The following is a 12,059-nucleotide window of genomic DNA, read 5'->3' as shown; positions in this document are numbered from 1 at the left end:
AAAAATAACAATAAAATAAAATAGATAGAGAGTGAGAGTTCTAGGTTTAAAACAAAGATAAAAGAAAAAGAAAGAAGAAGGGGTATTGGCGGCTTCGGCACGGTGTCACTTCCGGTTTTATTTACTAAATTCTAACTAACATTTTGTGATCTCTAGTGAGTGGACTATTTTATTTTACATATATTCACACCTATTTTTGTTTTTGTAATAATAAATGTTTTGGGAGTTGACAAGATAACAAAGTAATGGTTATAGCATATGCTACGCTATGATTTTTATGAGTTGATCTAACAATATTGAGTGGTTTATTATATTTATTTCTTTATGTATATTCAATCTTTAAATTCGTTCTTTAAGATAATGGTCATAGCATAGGGTACAAATATTGTTTGAGTATCGCTTAATTAATATGGTTTCTTGAGTAGAAATTATTATGAGTAGTACACATAAGTTTTCCAGTTGTTATATTCATGTGACTTGACCTGCTTACCTAATAGTTGTTTTACATTGGTTGAATTATTATTATTGTGTTTGCAGGTTCGGTCATTCGAAGCTCGATTTAATCTGAACCGATAAGATAAGGACTTAAAATTTAAATGTTGTTCGATAAGACTATTAGGCCAGGTATGGACATACTCCAGTCCGACCCGATAACGACCCGACCCGAAAACTAAGGTTATTTTTTTAGTTTTTCAAATAAGTATTATTAAATTTGTAACTACTAGTATACATAAAATGTTAAGAGGCTTGATGGATTAGTGTTGTAGTGCTACATATAAGGCTTGGGTTTGGGTCTTACGACACTATTTCATTTTTTTTAGAGAAATAATAAAAAAAATACACTATTTTCATGTAACCTTACTGGATCTAGGCCTGGCCCAAATCCGATCATGTCCAATGGGACCTAGACCGGGACTTGGACCTTCTAAATGTAAATATAATTGGACAGGACTTGGACATAGGTGAGTCCTGTTCAAGTCCGACCCGTTGACAGCCCTAATTCTAAACTAAATAGAAACCATGACATGCATGTGATGTAGCTATAGGAGATAGTTTTGATTACACAAAAGGAGGTACACCGTACTCCCTTGTATTTGCTCACCTACTAATTACACAAGACTATGAGTCAAACTTTAGTATACATGAGCATAAATTTGGTTTTGAACCCTTCTATTAATTTTCTTTCTATACAAAGATCATGCATGTGAGTGAACCTTTCTATTAAATAAGGAATGTGTAAATACTCATGACATGGGCTTGGTGCCTTGGTATATATATATATATATGGTCCGGTGCATAATTAATTTTAAAGTTTCACGCCTTGTTAAATTGCTAAGGACTTATACTAAACTATGTTGGTTATGCATGCTAAACAATATTTTTATACACAAGATTAGAATGGTATTAATTCGTTTATTTATATGCTTTCATTGGCTTTCGATAATGCATTATCTGTGCAATAATATACTTGTATGATTTCACTGTTACGTTGTAGCAATCAGAACTAGATCAATTGGATTTATTTGTGAGTAGTCTAAATATTATTTTCTTTTCAAAATTTTATTGATTAGTTATCATACCAATTATAGTAGTTATGCATTTATTTATTTATTTATTGGATTTGAGATCAAAATGTATTAATTTCATCAAAATTATATGTTGTATATTGTGTTGTTGAAGCTAGGTTGGCTATTCTTTCACTAGCGTTCTAGTTTTTGGGTGAGTTAAGTTTTGTGATTTAACTAGAGACATGATAAGTTCTTGATGTTTGTGTTGTTCATATTAATATAGGTTGGAACTAGAAGCCATTATTAAACTACAAAGATTTAGAGAAGATAATGAACAGTAAATATTACTCTTAAAATACTGCACTGTGCAGTCTTTTATATCTACTTGGATAGAGACCCTCCCATACATAGATTTCTTTTAAATTTAATCTGTAGCTGTATAACATATGGTAGTATGAGATATTAAACTTATAGACAGATCCAACGGTTGGATTTCTATCGAGGCACGCATAAGCGTGATTGGTAGTAGTTTTTCTGCACCAGAAAAACTGTAGTATACAGTCATTTTCTTCTGATTAGATGGAGGTTGATCTGTTGTCGGATAGATGTCAAATTTGATATGTATATTTATCACATACAGTAGTTTTACACTTTAAAATTTTAGAAAAATCCAACGGTAGGTTATCTGTCGAGGTAGCATAGAAAAAGAGCTTATTAATTTTGGTTAAGTCATGAATGGAAATGGTTAGGTGTTTAAATTGGTTATTGGCATGATGGCGGTGTATGTTATGTCGTGTTTATAGTTTTATTATATTATTATTATTATTATTATTATTATGGAAAGATTGGTGTGGAATGAAATGATGCAATTGTTTTCTAATTATCGTAAATGTTCAAATGTATATAGAATTGGTTATGGCTAGTTATTGGATTTTATTGTTGTATCTCGGTGATTTAAAGTATTTGTGATAAATGGTATGTAGAACTTGATTGTGCCCTTTTAGAGTGTTACTCCTCGATTGGGAGCGTATTTTAATTCATGAGGCATTTAATTAAATTGTTACTCATAATTGAGAATTTTGATATATATGGTTTATATATTTAATATTGAGGCGAGTTGAATAACTATTGTGTTTGGAATCTTTATTAATGATTCTACTGTGTAAGAAGATGTTTATTTTATTATGAAAATATTATAATAAATGATAATTCTTGGTTGTTAAAAAGTGTTGTAAAAAGTCTTGTGAAAATTTAATGTGTCGTCCACATCTTTAGACCTCTCCACGCATTTTTGATGAAAACAAATGTTAAGTTTATGACTAATTCTTGGTTGTATTCCTTGAGTGTACGGAAACGTATGTCTGGATTTCTTGAATGTATGAGAATGACCTGTTGTTATTTTTATGCTCAAAAGAGGCTTTGTTTATGTGTATTGAAAGCCCAGAGATGATTGTGACTCATAAGTTATGAGTTTACAAGATGGAATATGTTCCTAGAGGCGATATCCGATTCCCGTTTGGGACATATATCTTGTAGTGCTACTCGGTGTAAGTGAGACACACGGGTATGTGTGAAGTGTAAATCGTGGAGTAGGAACTAAAAGTTGGGCAGTGTCTATTAATAAATGAGCTAATGAGATATTTAATAAGCAAATAAAAATATTGATTTTACGTATGAGTGATATAACACCCCGTGTTTTTATTTAATATTTTCCTAGTACAATAAATAATAATAATAATAAAAATAATAATAAGAAATAAAATAAAATAAAATGATTAATATTAGAAAGAGACAAGGTAAAGAGGATAAACCTCATTCCCTATTTTTAAGGGGGTTTTGAAAAAAAAAATGTTTACACAGGAGTTTACACGGAGAGTTTTAAACAGTAGAGAGAGAGTGTGTTTTTACACAGAGAAGAAAAAATGGAGTTTTACACATAAAGGAGAAGGGAGGATTCTTGTTGGGGATTTGCTGGCAACAGGAGCGTATCACAAGTGAGTGGATTTTTCTTTTTATTTCTCTTTGATATATATTCGCTTCTACGATCTATTATTGTAATTATTAATGTCTTGTGGTTTGACAAAAGATCGGTCAGAACGGATGATACAAGTGTTGTTTGATATGGTGTCAAGGTTAACAATTAAAATATAATGGGTAATTTCCACGTTGGTTTCCTGTTGGATAATTTCGTATGTATTAATACACTTATCTTGTGCGTGCTGGATTTCTCCTCTTAAATTTTGTTAAGGTTTGGTTACTTATATTAACTAGGAATATTTGAGAAGAAGATGAACTGAAAAAGGGTGACCTGAAAAACTACATCGCAAATCGAAGTTTCTTACTAGATGGAGGTCAAATTATTATTGGATTGACTTCATATTAATCTGTAGTTTTATAAGACATTGTAGTCTGACATATTAAAACTTTAGACAGATCCAACGGTTGGATTTCTGTCAAGGCGCGCATAAGCATGACAGGTCGTAGTGTTTCTACACCAAAAAAACTACGGTGCGCAGTCTTTTGTTTCTGCTTAGATGGTGACCTTTCCGTACTCGGATTTGTATGAAATTTAATCCATAGTTTCCTGACACATTGTAGTCTTCCATATTATATTTTTAGATTTATCCAACGGTTTGATATTTGTCGAGGCTTCCATTAGTGGGACTAGTCGTAGTAGAAACTACACTAGAAAACTGATGGGCGCAGTCCTTTGTTTCTGCTTAGATGGAGGTCAACCTATTATCGAATTGACCTCAAATTTAAATCTATAGATTCTTGATATCCAGTTAAATGACATATACAAATTTTAGGCAGATCCAATGGTGGGTTGTCTGTCAAGGCACGGATTAACAAGGTTGTTAGAATTAGCTAAAGTTTAAAATGGATATAGTTGGGTGGTTACATGATGGCATTAGATGGTCAGTGGTTATTATACTTTTGATATATTCTTACTATTGTGGAAATATTGGTGTGGAATGAAAAGATATCTATATGTTTTCTTTTATCATGATTATTAAAATATTTGGAGAATTGGTTAAGAACTATGAAGACTTGATTCCAGTCCTGAAAGATTTGGATACGTAGGCAACTTTGAACAAAAGTGCAGCCACTATATCTATAATATATATATTAGTTTGTGTGATAACTATATGATTGTGTTAGAAATTACTGTTGTTTTGAGACTACATAAATATATATGTGTGAGATAGAAGTTGTATATGAATATACACTTTAGTATATGTGGATCTGTTTTGGACATTAGTGTGTGTGGACTTGAATTTGGGCTAATGAACTATTTGTTTACGATGTTGTGTATATGAGTGTAGTTATGTAAACTGTATTTGTTTGATTATAAGTCTGCTTACATTCAATGATATTTAAGTGCTTGATTTGCCTTGACGCGCGAAAATGACTCTCTGCATGTGTGGTATGTTTTGACATGAGTAATGCTAGTATAATTATAAGTGATAATAATGTTTTAATGTGTCACCCACATCTTTAGAACTCTCCACGCCTCAAGATTTGGTAATGAGATATTATGACTTGTGATGTCATGTGATAGATGGGTATTCATTGAATGTGCCATGAATGACCCGGGTATTCATTAAATGTGCTATGAATGACCCAATAGTTTGGACTGCCCTAGAGAGGAACTAAAGTATTCGCCTTGCGGGTTGGTCGTATTCCTTGAATGTACGGGAATGTAGGTTTGAGTATTCCTTGAATGTGGCGGGAATGACTCAGGGCATTTATTGAATGTGCCATGAATGGGCCGTTAGTGTTATGATGGGTATTCCTTGAATGTGGCGGGAATGACCCAATGTATTCATTGAATATGCCATGAATGACCTGATATTTTGTTATACCCAAAGGAGGCTTTGTGATTATGTGTATGGAAAGCCCAGAGATGGCTGTGACTCACAAGCTACAAGTTTACAAGATGAAAGTATGTTTCCTGGAGGCGATATCCCGCTTGGGACATATGTCTTGTAGTGGTACTCGGTATGAGTGAGGCACACGGATATGTATGATTTGGCAAATGTGTGTAGTGCAAATCGTGGAGTAGGAACTAAAGGTTGGGCTGTGTCTTTGAATAAATGAGTTAACAAGCTAATTAATAAGCAAAGTAAAAATATTGATTTTACATGTGATGGAGTTATTGCATATGATGTATATGATTTCTTATGAGAAATATATATGTGGTTTGTATGAGTTGATACTCACAAGAGATGAATGTACTCCTTGGGTGTGATATTTTTCCGTTCTCATAAGTAGACGAGTGATTTTTAAGTAAAAGTACATAAATGGTGTGATGTTATGGATGTGAAGTGTGACTGTGAATAATATTAGTAAATGATTGTGATTTCTATGTGACTGTGAAATAACTATAACTTGATATGTTATTACGAAAATATTAATGACTTATGATAGTCTGAGATCTATGGTTATACACGCAGAAACTTTATGACGTAATGATGTCATATGAATGACTATCCTTGATATAGGTATTATGATAAGTGGTATTCCCCGAATATACGGGACGAACCAGGTTATATCAATTAGATTTAAATGTCTTAAATGAGGTTTGGTTATGAATGGAAATTTAACTGGATGAGATAAATCATTTTATTGTGATGTCTAACTCTATTTTGAAGGAGGGTAGGATCTATTAATTTTTCTGCGGGGACGTAAATATCCTACCCTAAGACGATGTGTTGGCTTAAAGGTAAGGTATATCAAACATATATTTAATTAGGTTATTATATGTGCATTTAATAAATGGAATGTAAGTGATATTTATGTTGTGAGTTATTTTGGAAAGTGGGAATGATGAGTACTGTTATATGAGATTCTTGGAATTTGTATATTTGGGGTGAAATCTTACTTGGGAAGAAACTACACGCCGTTTTGGAAACGTAACTATATTGTCTTCCAAGTTGAAATGGTTGGTAATATTATATTTATTAATTTGAAAGATTATTATATATATTTTGTTGTTAGTCTACTCATACCAACAAATTTAATTTGCTAACCCATGTTTACTTTGTTTTGCAACGTGGGTGTCTTCTTGGGAACATAGATGGTGGAGTGCAGTGGATAAGGACACATGATTTGGAGTTGCTCTTGGAGTCTTCTGGTTTAAGATTTTCTGAAGGGTACGATTTTGTTTTGAGACAGATGTAATAGAGTTGGTTAGTTGCTTTGTAGTTAAATAATGTGATTTAAGGATTGTTCCTTTTAGTTTTATTTTGATTTCAATTTTGTATATATCATGTTTGATAACAGGGTTTGGGGTTTTGTTTCACCCCGGGTTTCCAGATAATTGAATATAATTGTTTTAAATATTGTCTAGAAATTTGGGGTGTGAAAAGTGAATTATTGGATATGAATATTTATGTATTAAAATGTAAATGATTTCTTACAAGAAATGTATTCGTGGTTGGTGTGAGTTGATACTTACGAGGGATGAATATACTCCTTGGTTGTGATTTTCCTCGTTCTCATAAGTAGATGAGTGGTTTTAAGTAAAATATTGGTTTTATATATGAGCAAGGTGTTGGATATGATTGGTTGTGTATTATGATATGATACATATGATTTCTTATATGAAGGAATGTAATGTGGTTAGCATGATATAATAGATATTGTGGTGTAATATGAATGTTAATATTGGTGATATATTATGTCAGATTGTGTATTCTTATGGTTATTGTGAGAGTGAACTAGATGTACAATATGAATTAAATGTTTACGTTTGAAAAATCTAACTTTGTTTTATAGGAGGGTAATACTTATATATTAACTTTTTATGCAAAGACGTTGTCCTATCCTGACACGACGTGATAAATTAAAGGTAAGGTATAATTTGTTTGTTTACTAGTTTGAAATTATATATAGTAAGCTTGCTTGGAAGAAACTATACGCCGTTTTGGAAAATGGAACTATCTTGTTTTTCAAGTTGAAATGGTTGGTGACATTAGATTTATTTATTTGAAATATTGAATATAGTACTTTATATTTTATTTTAGTTTTACTCATATTAGCAAATTAGCAAATTCAATTTTGTTGGAAACATAGATGGTAGAATGCAATTGATGACGACGTTTGATTTGGATCCGCTCTTGGAGTCTTTATGGTTTGTTTTCTAGAGTTCACAATTTTGTTTTGAGACAAATGTATGTAATAGAGTTAGTAATTCTTGAATTCGTGATTGAAAAATTGTTCATTTTTTGTTTTAATTTGATCTCATTTTTTTATATCGTGTTTGGTTTTTTTATATCACGCCAAATTTTATAATTGGGTTATTAGGATTTTGTTTCATCCTGAGTTTTCAGAAAATTAAATAGGGTGACGATTGAGATAATTATATCTTGGATAATTCCATATTTTAATTTTCTAGAAATTTGGAATGTGACAATTTTTTTACACCCAGTTCCTACATTAGGCTAAGGGCAACAATTAAAATAAAGTAAAAAAAAGGACCGCGTAGTAGGTGAGGGTTTTTTTACACACTCTCTCCTCACATACCCAGTTCCGGATGAGTTAATTTAGGTTTGACAAATTCAGTTCCGGGATGAGTAATCCACAGTATTGGGCCAACAAAACCCAAACCAAATCCATCAATGGTTAAATTGGCAACAATTATTGGTGCATGGGACTAGATTTTGTGGTATATCCAAACATGTAACTGCACGCAGAATGCAAAAGTCATCACTGAAGCAAGGATGTCACTCAAGTTGGAGTTCATAAAGCCCAAAAATACACCTGATGCTTCTCCATGTGAAGGTTACCGGGGTGGCGGTGGTGATCATAAAATGTAGCTCAAGATGTACGACAATGGATTGAGGAAAAACCTTGGAGAATTTATCTGTGCTACATGCCTACATGAGAATTACGCAAGTCCTAGTTTTGGTGGTGTCCAAATGTTGTCAATGCCAAAGTTTGTGCTTTTTCCTCCCAGCACAAAAATAAACAAACGCCGCCATAATGAGCTTTATTATTTGTTACGTTGGCTATGGATTGTACGAAGACTTGATGCAAAGATGGAAGGGAGCAATTAGGCAGATCAATAAGTCTAGAATATCACACTCTCAGATAAAAGGAATATGCAGCAGAGGCTGCAGGCAAGATGTGTGCACACTTGCCTAAAGATGCGACTACTAGGCCTGATTTCGTTAAACATGTGGAATGCCCTCACAGAACATACTATAGGTTTACTTAATTATGTTCGTGAGTCATGTTCTGAAGGGTTATACACTTACACGGTTACACCCCTCTCTGTGTAACATTCTTTCCATCTGATCAATAAAAATACCTTTCCTGCGGGCAAAAAAGATGGGCCCTCGCTTAGGTACAACGAAGGAATACTTAGAAGATGCATGTGGGATTGGGAGACCAACTCATCTAGTTCCCTACCTCACTCATTCATTCACTAAATTGAAACAGTCCAAGTCTTAAAATGAGAGACAACTGAATTTGTCAAGCCATTGCAACCATATGATTATAGGGATAGGAATCAGAATTTTATACACATTTAGGCTACATTTTCCATTGTCTCAAACTATCGTTTTACAATCTTCAAAGTTTAAACTTTAATCCTCAATTTGAAATTGTGGGCTTTAACTGATCCTACTAGCTTCCGAGTCAGATTAATCTCTATATTCTAAATCTTATTAGAACATATTTAGGAAAAATCAAGCCCAACACATTGCAACTACCCAAATGCCAAATCAGAGTCCACTACCAAAACCAAGAACAGAGAACATTGGGCCTAATTTTGTGAACCAAGAAATTAAGTTGAAATCACGATTCAAACTTTTTTGCCACTTCCGAACTATAGAACTTGCATTGCTTTGGAATCCATGGTGTGTCTCTAGGGTAAGGTTTTGTACCGGTGGCTTACGTAGCTTGATTTGAGTAAACCAATGCCAAATTCTACCTAAAATTCCATACCATCCAAAAGCATCTATTATGAAATTTAATAAGAATGGTGGAACCCAATGAACATTTATTTCATTTGTTCATGTACAGCTAGCTAGCTAATTATGCCGTTGATTCCAAATGAAATCCACCTAGTGATTGTTAGAATAAACTAAAAATTTCTTATAATAGAGTATGGCTGATCAGTTGGTTCTTGTTAATTCTCACCTAATTGCATGGAATATATGTAACTGAAAATACCAAATACTAAAGTATACTCTAAAGTAGCAGAATGATTTCTGGCGTGTCCAAACTCCAGCTCTTTAGCAGATCAATTAGATAAGAAATCCAGCATTAGGTAAAGAGCTCCTACCAACGCCACAGTGGAGAAATGATACCATATTCTAGCTTAGCCTAAACCAAAAATTATATCTTAACCTTGCTTTCTTGATTCTTGTACTATGCCACTATGCCACTACCATCGTGAATAGGGGGGGATTCTGAAAATTGCCCTCCAAGAGCATAGGAGTAGTAGCAGTGCTATTCTAACGCACTCAACCATCATAGCTACTATCAAATTGTGCCAATCCAATATGAGAGGATGGCCTCTGGGCTCTGGCGCATGGTAGAAAGTGCTAAATCACGAATTTTGTAATCTTATTTTCAGTAAACCGCACATTATATGTAGGGGTGATTTCGGATCGGATCGGATTAACCTCCTTCAGAATTTTTTCAAATTTTTTTCGGAACCTAATATGCTAGCCAAATCCGATCCAATTTTTTTTCGGATTCAAAATATATTTCCAATTTCGGAACTTTCGGAAATTTCGGAATAACTCGGAAATTTCAAAATACTTGGTAAATTTTCAAAGATCTCTTTACTTTCAATTATTTTTGGAATATCATACGCTAATGTTCATTGTAGGGAGAGAAAACCATGTCCACAACACCAATGTACCAACAATAATACGCACTTGTTTACTGAGAAAATCCATTTTCATTCAAACAAGTGATCCAAGAAAAAACGAGAAAAAGAACCTGCAGCCACCAATAATGGCAAGCATTGCATTCTGTTGAGGTCTGGGTATTTGTAATGTTTCAATCTTTTTTCGTATGTGGAAATTGAAACGTGAAGTGTCTGCATAAATAATGGATTATGGTCTTGGACTCCCAAGAAAGCTTTACATAATATTCTATCTATTGGAATTTGGCTTTTAGATTGGTCCGGAAGTCATTGTATGACTCAATGACATTTTTTTTCATATCATTGTTGTTATAAAAACGATTGTAATGACAAGAGAGTGGGCCCAATCAAGTGGGAAAGTAGTGGCTAAATTATGTTTTGTTTTTTTTTTTGGAAGTAAAAACTAGAAAATAAACGAATGGTCGAGATCTAACAGTGGATAGTGAGAGAAGATATATTTTTGAATAAATTGCTAATAATAATAGGAAATTTCGGAATTTTAGAATCGGATCGGATTTTAGAATTATATCCAAATCCGATCCATTTTTTTTTCGGAATTTTTGGAAATCGGAAAATCGGCCCATGAAAACTACACCCAGAGCCCCCAATTTCGAGTCGGATTTCGAAAAAATCGGAAATTCGGCAAAAAGAGACACCCCTACATATAAGTGATATGTGTGACAAAGTGATAAAGTGAATTTAGGCTAAAATGGTCACTCTCAAAAGAGTCCACACGAGCACTAAAACCAGTCTCTGTCTGTCTCTAGAAAGAAATCGTTAAAACTTAGAAAAACAACCAAAAAAGACCACGGCTATAAAACCGGAAAAAACAGGTCAAATCAGCCGTTTTCCAACCCAAAACAAAGCCGTTATTCCCACTTTTCCCGTCATAAACACCTGGAAAAACCGACAACTGCCAGTCCTCCCTTCCCACTATATATATATATATATATATATATATATATATAAATCACTCTCTCTCTTCCCCTCATTTCCCATAAAAAACCAGGGTTAGGCCCCTTTTTCCATGGCAACTTTAGAAACCCAGGAAGAAAGAAACAGACCAGAGGAGTTAAATGAAATGATGTTTGCAAAAAGAGGTTGTTGTTTCTGGCTACCATGTTTCCAATCGAAAACAACAGTTGGGTCAATAGTCTGGTGGGAAAGAATAAGAACGGCTGAAAATAATAACAATGAAGAGAAATGGTGGAAGAAAGGTTTCAATGCGTTGATCAAAGTACGTGAATGGTCTGAAATTATCGCGGGGCCGAAATGGAAAACTTTTATACGACGGTTTAATAAAAATAATAGAGATAGAAATGGTGGTGGTGCTGAGAGATATGGGAAATACCAATATGATCCTTTGAGTTATTCTTTGAATTTCGATGAAGGGCCAGGGCAGAATGGGAAATTTGATGATGATGATTTGGCATTTCGTGATTTTTCTCATCGGTATGCTTCGATACCGATTTCAGCTAAGTCTTCTATGGATCTTGGTAAAGATGGGCCCACTTTTAGCTGACGTGGTTGGATTATCGTTCGTGTGGACTTTGTCATTTTGTTTCTTTATATCAATTTGGAAGTTTTGGAAACATTTTAGTGGTTTTATACTTTTTATGTGTAAAAACTAAAAAACAAAAGGATATTATACTGTAATTGGGATTTTG

This window comes from Coptis chinensis, chromosome 1 (genome assembly GCF_015680905.1).
Source record: "Coptis chinensis isolate HL-2020 chromosome 1, ASM1568090v1, whole genome shotgun sequence".
Lineage (NCBI taxonomy): Eukaryota > Viridiplantae > Streptophyta > Magnoliopsida > Ranunculales > Ranunculaceae > Coptis > Coptis chinensis.
Note: the sequence above shows the minus strand (reverse complement) of the source record.